Here is a 13344-nt window from a genome sequence, read left to right as displayed (position 1 = left end):
CTAAAAATTACAGATGTTTTTTTTTAGATTTAGCCTGCTCCACAATTCCCATATTACTGTCTAGCTAGTCTCTGTCCTATACTTATGCTAAAAGGCAATAATGGTCCAACATTCCTGACCAATATCACCAATAAAGTTCAAAAAACAGGCATCAGTATGTTGTAAACCGATAGGTTCAAATAAGCCTTTACAGTTATCAAAGATATTATTTGTTCCTTAATTATAGTTTTTTAACCATTGAATTGTTTTAAATACAAAATTGTAACATACACAGTGTAAAACCCATGACTGGTGGTAAAACATATTTCTGTAATTGTGTACCTGGGTCTTCACTTTTGCCATGGCCTTTATTGGCTTTAACAAACTTATCACTTAGGTTTTCCAAACCTTTTAACAAAAACTTTCCTCCTTTCCCACAGCTGTTGCAATTTCTAGCCAAGAATTATTGATCGTCTGGTTATCTCTATAATCACGGATCGAAAAGATGTCTGTACAGTCGTACCAGTTTCAGACAAAATCTATTCATAGTGGTTCATATTCAACTCAAATCAAATGTGGCGCCAAAAAATATCATGCGCTCCGCCGGCCGAAATCATGTTGCGTGCAGCCAGAGTGAACCTCCGCAAACACAGCGATGACGTCACATTTGCCATGCGCACTCAAGCGAACAATCTGAAGCGTCAAGTATAAACCAGGCTTTAGGGTAAAAATGAAAGCTGTAAAACTCCATCTCTCTCTCTCTGTCTCACTTTGGACATTTAAACTGCTGACATGTTTGTAATGTAACTTTTTCTCTCTTCTTGGCTGTTACAGCGATACTTATGTTTCCAGATATGAGGGTGTCTGTAGAGTGAGTTTTTTCCACCCCGTCTATTCTTTGGTGAACAACGATGACAGTTTTAGAGCCAATCACAGCCCTTTCAAATGAGCATGTGAACGCAATGACCAGTCATAGGCATTAAAGAACTTGCTCAATAATGTTTAGAAAGTCAAATTTACATTCGTTTATTTGCTATAAATGCTCGTACAAAAGTTTAAACAATATTCTTCAGTGCATGTATTTGAGTTTTGTTTAAAACATTCAAAAAGGGTGTTTTCTTTGAGCAGGTAAAATTACATTTTATATATCTTACTGCTTGTATTGAAAGACAAAATTGTATTATAAGTAATATATAAGCATATTTACATTTTAATACATTTTTTTCTTGTGTGAAGAAAACATATTTAATGGTGGATGGAAAGCATCATCAATGCACTGAGATATCAAAATGAACCGAATCAATGGCATGACAATCACAACTGAATCAAACTGTGAGACCAGTTTAGGTTCACACCCCTAAGAAAAACACTATGGGCTCTATTTTGACAGTCCATGCGCAGAGCGCAAAACGCAGGGCGCAAACGCTTTCAGGGCGTGTCCGAACACATATTTGCTAATTTAAGGACGGGAAAATCCGCTTTGTGCCATAGCGCATGGTCTAAAAGGGTTGAGTTTATTTCCTTAATGAGTTATAGGTGTGTTTTGAGAATAAACCAATTAGAGTCTCATCTCCCATTCCCTTTAAGAGCCAGCTGTGTCGCACAGTTTTTTTAACAGAAAATTGTTAAACAGAGCATCTACTGCGTGAGAATGAGAGATAAAAGATCACTTTCACTTTCGCTCTTGGATAGAGAAACCTTTACGCACAGACATTAATTAGTCTATAAATAATTAATTGCGTTTGTTAAGCGCAAAGATTCGTTTCAAAACTATTTCTAAATTCAGTTCTAATTTCCAGCAAACGAACAACAACGAACAACAATAACGAAGTGTGCTCAAAAACCTGAGTTATATCCTAAAACACATGCTGTGCTCCATATGGGCTAAAACCTGCACGTGGGCAATTCTAAGCTTGTTTTTAATAAAACATAAATATGGATATAATAAATAATACTGCTATTAATAATAACATTATACAAAAGATAATTGTTATGAATGAACTGAAAAAGCCTCCCGAGATGAAGCATAAAAGCAGTGATTTTTCATTTTTATGTAGGCTAGAAAATAATATGTTTTGTAATATTTTAATCCTTTATATTTATATCCTATATCTATTCTTATTATATACTATATATCCTTAATATTTAATTTTTTTCATATGTAAAGATATTTGCCTATTGATCTTGTGCGTATTAAGCAGTGCGTAAGCGAGGCACAACTCTGCGCCGGAGTTTAGACTGGGTTTGTTTTGGTCTAATGAAAAATCTATTTTAGTTTCTCAAAATAGCAACGCGCCAGCCGTGCGCCTCAGAACGCCTTCCTTTTTAGACCAGAACGCCTATGGGCGCACATCTGAGCGCAAATGCATTAGCTATTTAAACAGCGTAGCGCAACGCCTCAAAACCACTCTTGCGCCATGCTGAAACTACCAAAAGACTATTGCGCCACGTCTTGTGCCACATTGCGCCACGTGTATGATAGGGTTCTTAAACCTAATAATGAAATTTCTCTGTATCCCCTTTATGGTCTTCAAATTTCATAAAACAGTGTAAATGATGACAAGGTTTGCTTTTTTTCAGTCAGCTAGCTTCTCTTTCTCTAAGCACTGTGAACTGGAGACTCCAGCATATTTGTTATATAGAGGAAAAGATTACCACACCTCTACACCGAGGATTTACCAGATCATTTATTCAATGCAAACTTTTGTATGCATTGTGGGAAGCAAAACAGATGAATACATTGAGTAAAGCTTATTTGACGGGCAATATTTTTAAGTCATGCAAATTGGATTATCAAGTGTAAAGCCTTCCTATTATGAATGCAAAGAAAAGGAAAAATCTGCATTTAGATTAGAAACAACATTATGGAAAAAATATTTAAATAATAGTAATAATCTGGAGTACATGGCCTTGAAAATCCTTCACATTTTCTTGCCATTTTCTGGGTCTGACAACATTCAAATCTTCCAAGAGGATTAATTACTCCAGAGACACACTTTCTAGGCCAGATTTGATGCAGTGGAGAACCGGTCTGCATCTATTCCTTAGGCTGGATGTGCTTCATTTAACACTGGTGCATTTGTGGGTGTGTGTGTGTGTTTGTGTTTGTGTGTGTGTGTGTGTGTGTGTGTGTCAGTATAAATGATTGTGGTTGGGATTCATAAAATTGTATCATTTGATCGTTATATGCCAATTAAACACATTTTCCCTGTAGGCTGTCACGCTGATTTAAGGACATCAACATGAGGCAAAGAAATAAGTACTTCCAACCATTCGAAAAAGGAATTAATTGGTAAATAATGTGTCAGTGGACTAATGAGATAGCATGGTATCTACATAAGAGTGAACTGTATATTTTGCAAAGTCATGGTTTGTTTGGTAAGCTAATTAGGAGTTATTTTCTGTGTATTGCATGGTGGAAAAATTTTAATCTAAATGATATTGTTTCATGGGTGTGACAGAAAGGAGTGTGCATATGAATGTGTGCGTGTTGGGGGTCACTAGACATGTTACACAACAGAAACTGGCTCCTGTCAGTCCCTTTAACCTCCACAGGGCTGACATGTACACACACACACACACACACACAATAAAAAGGATTGCTTGTGACAACAACATAGCATCTTCCTCAAAATAATGCTTCTTGAACACAAAATATATAGTGGTGCATACAAATTCAGGATGATCCAAAGATGATGATCTACAGTCCAAAGACATGTGGTACAGGTGAATTGGGTAAGCTAAATTGTCTGTAGTGTGTGTGTGAACGTGTGTGGATGTTTCCCAGAGATGGGCTGCGGCTGGAAAAGCATCCGCTGCGTAAAAACTTGCTAGATAATGGTGGTTCATTCCGCTGTGGCGACCCCTAAGAGTAACCCGACAAGAAAATGAATGAATAAATGAATGAATGAATGAATGAACGAATCACTGACTTGTCTATTACAGAATAGGGCTGCACTATTCTGGCTAAAATGATAATTGCTTTTAATAACATAAGGTAAAACAACAATAAAAATATTAGGCCTATGTGTAAGTCTACTTTGTTTAAAATGCTACGTTTTGTATAGACTTGGAATGGTGGACTTGAATAGACTTTAAATTTGTCTTGGTCATTACTGCACAATACAGTGATGACATCAGAAAGTTGGATTATTATGTTTGAGATATATGCTTGCCACTCGTCATTGACAACATTATTAGACCATTTTTTCACTAGTAAAATGAGACATTTGTCAGTATCAGATTCCCTTTAGCATTATATTTAACATTATATAGGCTAGAGTACTTATTGTATACCGACACTGTAAAACGTTTATTTTCATGTACAACACCTTGTGTTTGCTATGAAATAAAAAACATATCAAATGCTTGCTGTAATCATAACTTTACAATGAGATCTAATCATTTGAATGATGTGCATGCTTTTGGTTTCACTTTCACTGCCGAGTACGGTTCAAGTCATGGCTGCCGTCACTTTAAGAGAAAAAAAAATACATGCAAATCATATTTCCAGCGCGGCTCCCAAACGATCACTCTGCGTTATTTACCACTTTATTACCTATTATTCACAGACTATATGCAGGTTCTGTCCACTAAAGTAGACCTCATTCACGGGCACGCGCACATTCTCTCAATAGTAAAGAAACAGTGCATCAGCTCACGCGTGATTTTGCAATCAGTGTGGTGTAAAAAGGACCCAAAGACAAGGCCCAATCCCAATTCTACCACTTAGCCCTTCCCCTTACCCCTACCCCTCGTTTTGCGCATTCCCGTAAAGGAGTAGGGGTGTTCCAATTCTTTTTAGCTTGAAGGCGTAGGGCTAAGGGAAAGGGGTAAATACCCCTTCTAACAAAGATTTTTCAAAAATAGAATTGGGGTTGGGCCTAAATGAGTAAACTTGTAGCCTTAAAAACTTCAAGTAAATAAATGTGCATAATTACAAAAAATTAAGTTAAGTGAACTCAACTGTTCCAAATTACAACAAATTTACTTATTTTTTAAGTAAAGTAAATAATCACTTTTAAAGCCTACTTTTTCATGATTTCACACATATACTCACATATACTGTTAAATCACCCTATGATACCACAAAAGGCATATCTGAATGCAGAGGGTTATTTATGTGTATTCAGAGAAGCAGTTTCATGAATCTTAATGAATCAAGCACACTAGAGGCCGATTCTCAGGTTAGCACAGGGAGATTATAATGATAGAGAACCAAACAGTGCCGACAGCTGGGGGGTGTAAAACGTAAAGGCAGGGGAACCGAGTAGCACTCGTGCCTGAATGCAGATCTAAAGAAAAGAGAGATTAGAAGATGCTCTCCAAAAGTCCTGACAGGGCAGAACTCAACAGAGCAGACCTCATCAGACTGAAAACGCCTCAACTCCCATTCAGCGCACGCCATTAACATCAGAGGACTTCAATTTACTTTGTATTTCTCTCAAACAATTGAATAATGGGCTCCTAAGTGTGTGCGAGCATAAAAATGGGCCTTGCTTTGTCTTTGGGACAAACTGAAAGGTGATTAATCAGTCTAAAGCCACAAACTGAGCTCTCTGCTGAAGGATAAAAAAAAGAAAGTTAATGAGTAACAGTCGACTGTGAAAGAAGTCTTCAGTGTAAAATACTCGAACACAAAAGCCACATCTTGTTTAGGTCAAAAAGAGAAAGAAACTCAAAACTTTTTTGGGACAAAAATGTTCAGTTAGAAAATCTTGTAGGTACTGTAAGGACATCAAGTGCTTTAACCAGACGTGTTTCTATAATAAAATCACTACGGATGCTTCTGAAATTAAATGAGCAAGACGTATTCGTAATCGCATTTCATATTATCATTATAAGGCATATTAACAGTGAATTCCACATAAAAATAAGCCAGTCACTACTTTTACTCAACATTTTTAGTGTATACACATGTTGGCCCGCTAAGATGCATGAAAATCTAAACTTTTCTTCGAATTATTAATTTTTTACAGCTTCAAAAGAGTGCCTGTTTTATAACAATCATCTTGCATAGCCAGAAATTCAATCTGATGGCATTTTGCACTGGTAAAGGACTGTCCAAGTGGCCAATTGACTAACATATAGATAATATAATCACAGAAGATTTGTGATCTTCGTTTAGAGTCAAGTTTGGTAGATTGAAAATATAAGTGTATGACAAAAATGGCATCTTCATTATATATAAACACATTAAAAGGTCACAAAACAACAAAACACATTTTTCGAGATCTGTACAGTCATATATTTACCCGAAGCTGCTAAAAACACTATTGGGACACATATATTTTACTAAAAAGTAAAAATTGATTGTTTTTGCATTGTCAAGCAAATTCGCTCTTGAGGTTTGAAAAGAAATTTTGAAGTTATGTCACATCGTGTAAATTCCAGCATGAAAATTAGCTGTCTGTAATGGCCGGTACAAAGTGACGTGACTTTTCAGCATATCTGTGCATTAATTCATGAGAAAGACTTGGTTTGAATGAATCAGCATGCTCTCTTGTGAATAATATGCAACTTCATTAATATAAATGATATAGGTTCGAAGACCTGTTTTTATCTGTTACAGTGTTCAGAGACGCCACATTGTGTTGCCAACTGTAATTCAAACAAGTGGAAAAAGAACAATTGTTCAGAGACATGGGTCGTCAGTGTTCCGATGAAAGCACAGCTTGTGTGTGGACCCACATGTGTGAATTACAGTGGTCTGCTAACACGCAATAAAAATATGTTTATAAGAAACATTTTTTACCTGAGAGCTTTTCCAATCTGTAAATGGTGAAATCCAGATTTGCCACTTGACTTCTTTTAAAAAGATGTGGTTCCAATTCATGTTGATTGTCCTGTCGCTATGAATTTGGTAAGCGCGTGATCAAAGTTTGTTGTTTATGTTTCTTTTCTATCATGCAGATACATTATGAACAGCAGCTATGCTAATTCTTTTATTTTTTTCTCAATTTCCACCTCAGAATGGCCACACTCAAAAAAAATGTCAAACTACTTATTCTAAATGAGCTAAAGCAATATAATTCTTTGAGACAACTTCATTGTTTAATATTCAATCCACTTAAATTTCCTAAGTTAACTTAATTTGGGTTGGGATAACAGGCATTTTACAGTCCATAGATTGTAGAGTCAAATGATGATGCCAGAGAGAGGCATCAGGAGAGAATGCCAACCCCCCATAAACTTTAAGGACAGCAAACTAAACTTCATTGAACAGGCATTATTATTATTACTACTACATGTAAACTATATATGTATACATTTCTTGGATGGACGCTATATACTGTTTACCTGTAGGTTAACTATGTTTAAATACTGCCCACCCTATACACAACTGCTTAACTTTTGATTTTGACTAATGATGTGAACAATTAGTGAAGCTGCTTTTAAAAGCAGTATAAAAGTAAACTTAAATTTAATTTTAATACTTTTAAAAATCCAGCATTTATTTATTTAAATGAGTACTCGTCGTCACAGTTCAAAAAAGAGGTTTGGAGTAATAACAGCTTTATTTCCAGGCAGACAATTAAAAAACACAACACGCACATCTTCCAGTAGAACTCAAGCAATGACTCTGAAGCTCCCAGAGTGCAACAGATGTTCAGCCAATGGTCCACGCATGCAACGTCTGCGGCTGAGACTGGAATGTTCAACAAAATACAATCTTTGTAGAACAGGGCCTGGTTTGAATCTAATTTCAAAATATTTTCAATTCGAATGATTCTTATAGAAAGGCCTATTACTAATCATTTGCAACAAATGGATGAAAATGAGCAAGACTGATTACTTCTGAATAACTTTTAGTAAACAAACTGATCACTAAACTGCAAAACATTGGTGGATTAATGCATTCATCTCTAATAACTACATGGAGTTGCATACTACAACAGTCAACATGAACACAAAAGAAAAATTGTGAGATACCTCAATTATAGTTCAGGACTGGAATTGATCCCCTTCAATCTGAGAAAATGGTGCAAAATGTCACAAAACCAACCAAATTGAGGTAAAAGCTGGTTCGCATATTTGTTTATTTTAACAGTCCCTATATTGTTTTCCATTCTACTTTGAATATTGGGTGTGAAATTGCATGCAAGAATGACTTCAAACCACATTAGCACTATTTAATGGACTGAACAATGTTGTACGTTGATAGTCATCGGCTGCTAATATGATTTCCCTATTTAGGATTTGCAAAAATGAAATTACTTTCATGAAATTATATTATTAAGGAGAAAGAATGAATGTGTGAATATAAAACCAACTTTACTTCAATACTAACCAATAGCATCCTAAACAAGAGCACCAGCCAAACCTAAACACCTAATGATCCACTCCATGTTCTCAGGATCTCTACTAAATGACTGTAATGTGAGTTAAGAAACGGACTCACTGTTGTGTTACAGTATATTCATGCTTATCAGAACATGCATAATTGCAGGGTGTTTCCAAACCCAATGGTTGATATTTTTTGCATTGGCAAGCCGTTACAAGGGAATGCATCATCCAAATTACTTTCAATATATTATGATTCTGTTTATTGGGTCATTATGGCGTCCTTGCCAAGATGATGTATTCACTATAGGTTAAGTGTTCATTGCATTGCATGTAATGTAACCAGAAGGTTTGTACGTGTTAGATGATCGACCAATCCTGTTTGCCTTTAAATCATTTAGTATTTTCACATTATTATGGAAGGCCGTTAGGGCCAAAACGTCTGCAACAAACGTGTTAACGCGTAATTGCGTGTTAACACGTAATTTACGCGTTAACACGTAATTTACGCGTTAACACGTTGGTACGTGTTAACACGTCATTTACGTGTTAACACGCAATTTACGTGTTAACACGTCTTTTTTTTAAACTAGTCTCATTTTAAAGTGCTATCATTTATTCATTCTTGAAACTGCTTATTTTAAAATGTATAATGTCATTTCACTAAAATCACAATAAATGTTTTGCAGTCAATGATCTGTAGCAGATATTTAGTATTATGAAAGGCCAGACATCTTCTGTTGTTATGTTTGATGGCATAATAATGTATATTAATAATGTTTGTTATTCAGCTGCTGAGATTTCTTTAAAAAATGTGTCCAGAGAAATCAGAATGTGATTTATTTGACAAGTGTGTGCAAACACAAGAAATGTTTTGTGTTTTTTTTTTTTTCAGGAGCACATATACATACAGTACACACATACAAATGAACACAGGAAAAAAGAATGGCATAAGTGGATAAAGTAAATAATACAACATTTTGGTTACAAATCATAAATAGTAAGGGTTGTGTATATTTATGACTATAAAAACAGGTAGCAACCAATCTAATAATAAAGATCGATAAAGATGTGTAGAGATCTGGATGTTGGGCAGGTGCACAGAATTAATCCTCTCCGCTGTCCTGACAATCCGCTGCAGTCTTATGTCTGATTTGGTGGCTGATCCAAACCAGACAGTAAATGAAGTTTTGTCAGATGAAGTGGCTGCAGATTCTACATTCTCATACCGTATATAACATGTCATAAATTACTAAACTATATATATATATAGCTATATATACATGTTTGCAGAACTTTGCACTAGATATTTTTATATATTTTTTATAGCTGGAAGCTCCAATCACCAAGACAAAACATTACTTTGTGCAAACGATGTAAGGTAAGCAAAGCCAAAATTATAATTTACTAAATCAAAAGTACAAGATAAAGTCAAAATAATGATTTAATAACTCAAATTTATGACTGAATAATTCTGTAGAAATTACATTACAACAATAGGCGGTAAAAAAACAACCATCTAAATATGTAATATAATTCTAAAGATGATTAATAAAAGATGTTTTTTAATTTATCATTTATTTATTAACTGAGTTATTTAATCATTAACTGAAAATTATGGGAAAATAGGATTTTTATATTATAAAACATGATATAGTTAAAAAGTATTACATAATTGAACATTCATATACATATTTGTAATTATAATGTGTGTGTGTGTGTACATGTATGTATGTATGTATATATATATATATATATATATATATATATATATATATATATATATATATATAAATAAATATAAATAAATATAAACGCACACACACACACACACACACCTTTGAACTTGTGGGGGAAACCAGAGCACCTGGAGGAAACCCAAGCCAACACGGGGAGCAGGGATGGGCAAAAATACACTGAACCACATTTTTAAATAAAATCCTAAATCCATCAATTTTACGTGTATCAATATAAACTACAAAATACAGCAGGCACAAATGTATCAAAGTAAAATACTATATATTTATTATTTTTAAAACATATTAAAAAATACATTTACAAGCGAGCAGAAAATTTCTTCGCCAACCCTCCACTAATAGGCATATTTGGTCATTCCTTCACCATTACACTGACTATACTATGTGAACAATGTTTGACAGCAACAGTCTTGAAGATGATCTCTTTAAAAAAAGATTTAATGCAAATGAGTTAGACTAGATCTCATCATTGTGTTTCCATCCATTGAGTGGCCAAAAAAATTGACACCATCTCTTAACGGTCTTATATTTTAAAAAGGTGTTATATGAAGAGGTTTAGTAAAATATTGAATTAGAACTAAAAACCTGGTAAAGACTTAAATTCTCAGCCCCAGAGTAAAGAGTTAACACATGGTTTGGAAAAAAAAATAAACCATAGAATTAGTTTCTATATTTCTATTAAACTGTCAAACGGAGTGAGTATAGCCTGAACAAACAAAGCAGCTAACAAAGTTTAGAGGACAAGCTTACCTAATACAAAAAATAAAAAATAAAAAAAAAAAACAAAGATGAAAATCAAATTACAAAATTCCCTGAGCTTTCTCTCAACTATAAACAGGTGTAAAGATATACAAAATAAAATACTCACGCTTTATTCACTCTTGGAAGTAAATCTCAAAGTACACAAAATATTATATAGTAATGGAAATGCAACAATAATGTTAACTTGGCTTTAAGGCTTAATCCAACTACAAGAACACTAATAAACAATATCACAACCACAAGTGAACAATATAATAATAAAATTTACTACTACTACTACTACTACTACTACTACTACTACTACTACTACTACTACTACTACTACTACTACTACTACTACTACTACTACTACTACACTTAAGAGCTGGGGAGAAGTGTTCCTCAACTCTCTAGCTTCAGAGGGCTGTATTTAAAGCCAAACCACTCTGATTCAGGCAGATTCATAATGATTAGCAGCTGGGAGCTAATTAACCTGAGAGCTGGTGAGAGACAGAAAGAAAAGCAGGGTGGAGCGCAACACAATATGCAGGGCCTACACATAAAATAAGGTTTTGGCGGTAACCAATGCAAAACATAAAACATGTCATCTGTAAAAATGGACTTATCTGTTTTTGCAAAGTCTGGAATCTGGAGTTTTTGACCAGTCTGTATAGGCTGGAGTATTATTAAGTTTGTGTCTCATATACTGTATTTTGCCACTTTGCTATCTTTAGACAGACATCTTTCCTCTTCATTAACTATATAAGTGCACCTGCAGATCAAAATTCTGACTTTTTAAACAACCATTTAAGTATAGGTGTCACCACTGTAGGGCTTATTTTTATGTGGTGTGTCTTATTGTCTTGCCATCTACATCAGCAATCCATCCAGAACTACTATTATTTGTGCAGTTTACTAATTTTCTCAAGATTTTTTCAGTTCTTCTTTAACTTAAAGTCTTCGTTTACCCAATTGGTGAACTTCAGTACACTGTCTTTAGGTGTTTTTTTCATTATTTTATATTTTTTCATGGTATTGTGCATTATACCATTTTCAATGATTGTTGCCTTGCTCTTTAATATACCCCTGCCATTTGTCTGTTATTTTCAAGCATTGATGACCTTCTTAATACATTTTCTGTTCTGATCTCAAGTCTGGGCAAACAACTGAGAAAACATCAATCAGAGGCCGCATTTTATGTCATTATGTAGACTTTCAAAGTATTTTACAGTATTTGAAAAATACAAAATACAAGACACTAAAGTATTTTGATACAAAATATAAAACCATTTTCATAAAGCCAATGAAATACAGATTACAGTTTTGTATGTAAAATACTGCCTATCTCTGACAGGGAGAACATGCAAACTTCACACAGAAACACCAACTGACCCAGCCGAGGCTCAAACCAGTAATCTTCCTTGTGTGAGGCGACAGTACTACCCACTGCAGCACAGTGTTGCCCATTTTTTCAATATTTAAAAAATATATATATAATTCAAATATGAACTTGTATTTCAGATACTTTACAGATTTACACATTTTATATGGCTTAATAGCAAATCATATTTACAGTAATTTGAATAAATCATGCACAAAGTAAATATATTTCCATTATTCTGTTATTCTGTGTGATATATGTGTCCTATAAGATGTGGCCATGTGTATTATTGGTGTTTTTAGGCCGCTAAATACTTTAATGTATCACCACACTGGAGTGAAAATCCTTTTACTAGCGTTCTAGTCATGCCAATTGGTTTCATATATGATCCAACTAAATGTGTCACTGCATCATTTTTAAAAAAAGAATTAATGAAATGATGTCTTTATAACGAGTTATCATTATCTGAAAATGATTATATATATATATATATATATATATATATATATATATATATATATATATATATATATATATATATATATATAATTAAATGATATGACTTGATATTTATTTGTAATTATATAATTTTTTTAATTATATAATTGATTTGGTAACACTTTACAATAACAGTACATTGATAATGATGTATTAATATGTAAACTAAACATTACTTTATTATAAATTCATGATGGCAACGTGGTGGCGCAGTAGCACTGTTGAATCACAGCAAGAAGGTCGCTGGTTTGAGCCTCGGCTGGGTCAGTTGGTATTTCTGTGTGGAGTTCTGTGTGCATGTTCTCCCCGCGTTCGCTTGGGTTTTCTCCGGGTGCTCCGGTTTCCCTCACAGTCCAAACACATGCGGTTCAGTTGAATTGGGTAGGCTAAATTGTTCGTAGTGTATGAGCGTGAATGAGTGTAAATGGATGTTTCCCAGAGATGCATTGCAGCTGGAAGGGCATCTGCTGCGTAGAACATATGCTAAATAAGTTGGCGGTTCATTCTGTTGTAGCGAACACAGATTAATAAAGGGAGTAAGCCGACAAGAAAATGAATGAATGATTTTATGATAAGTTAATGCATGCAATTATCATGAACTAACGTAAACTACAACATGAGTCACATGAGTTCATGTGTGAATAACAGCTACCTTAATTACTTGTTAGTACATGCTGTTAATTAATGTACTAATTAACATTTAAG

The 13344-nt window shown here is 34.3% G+C and overlaps 1 protein-coding gene across 20 annotated transcripts in view; it reads right to left on the bottom strand.

The window, feature by feature from the left end:
• Positions 1-13344, bottom strand: part of map7d1a (MAP7 domain containing 1a) — a 111582-nt gene that overhangs the window by 90531 nt on the left and 7707 nt on the right. For 4 of the 20 annotated variants that reach the window (XM_073925171.1, XM_073925173.1, XM_073925172.1 and 1 more), the window contains exon 2: positions 7912-7950. The exons of the other annotated variants lie outside the window; for them this stretch is intronic. The gene's annotated coding sequence lies outside the window, so the exon portion shown is untranslated. The remainder of the gene's footprint in view (positions 1-7911; positions 7951-13344) is intronic. 20 annotated transcript variants of the gene reach the window in all.

This window comes from Danio rerio, chromosome 16 (genome assembly GCF_049306965.1).
Source record: "Danio rerio strain Tuebingen ecotype United States chromosome 16, GRCz12tu, whole genome shotgun sequence".
Taxonomy (NCBI): Eukaryota; Metazoa; Chordata; class Actinopteri; order Cypriniformes; family Danionidae; genus Danio; species Danio rerio.
Note: the sequence above shows the minus strand (reverse complement) of the source record. Positions and strands in the feature narration are given on the sequence as shown.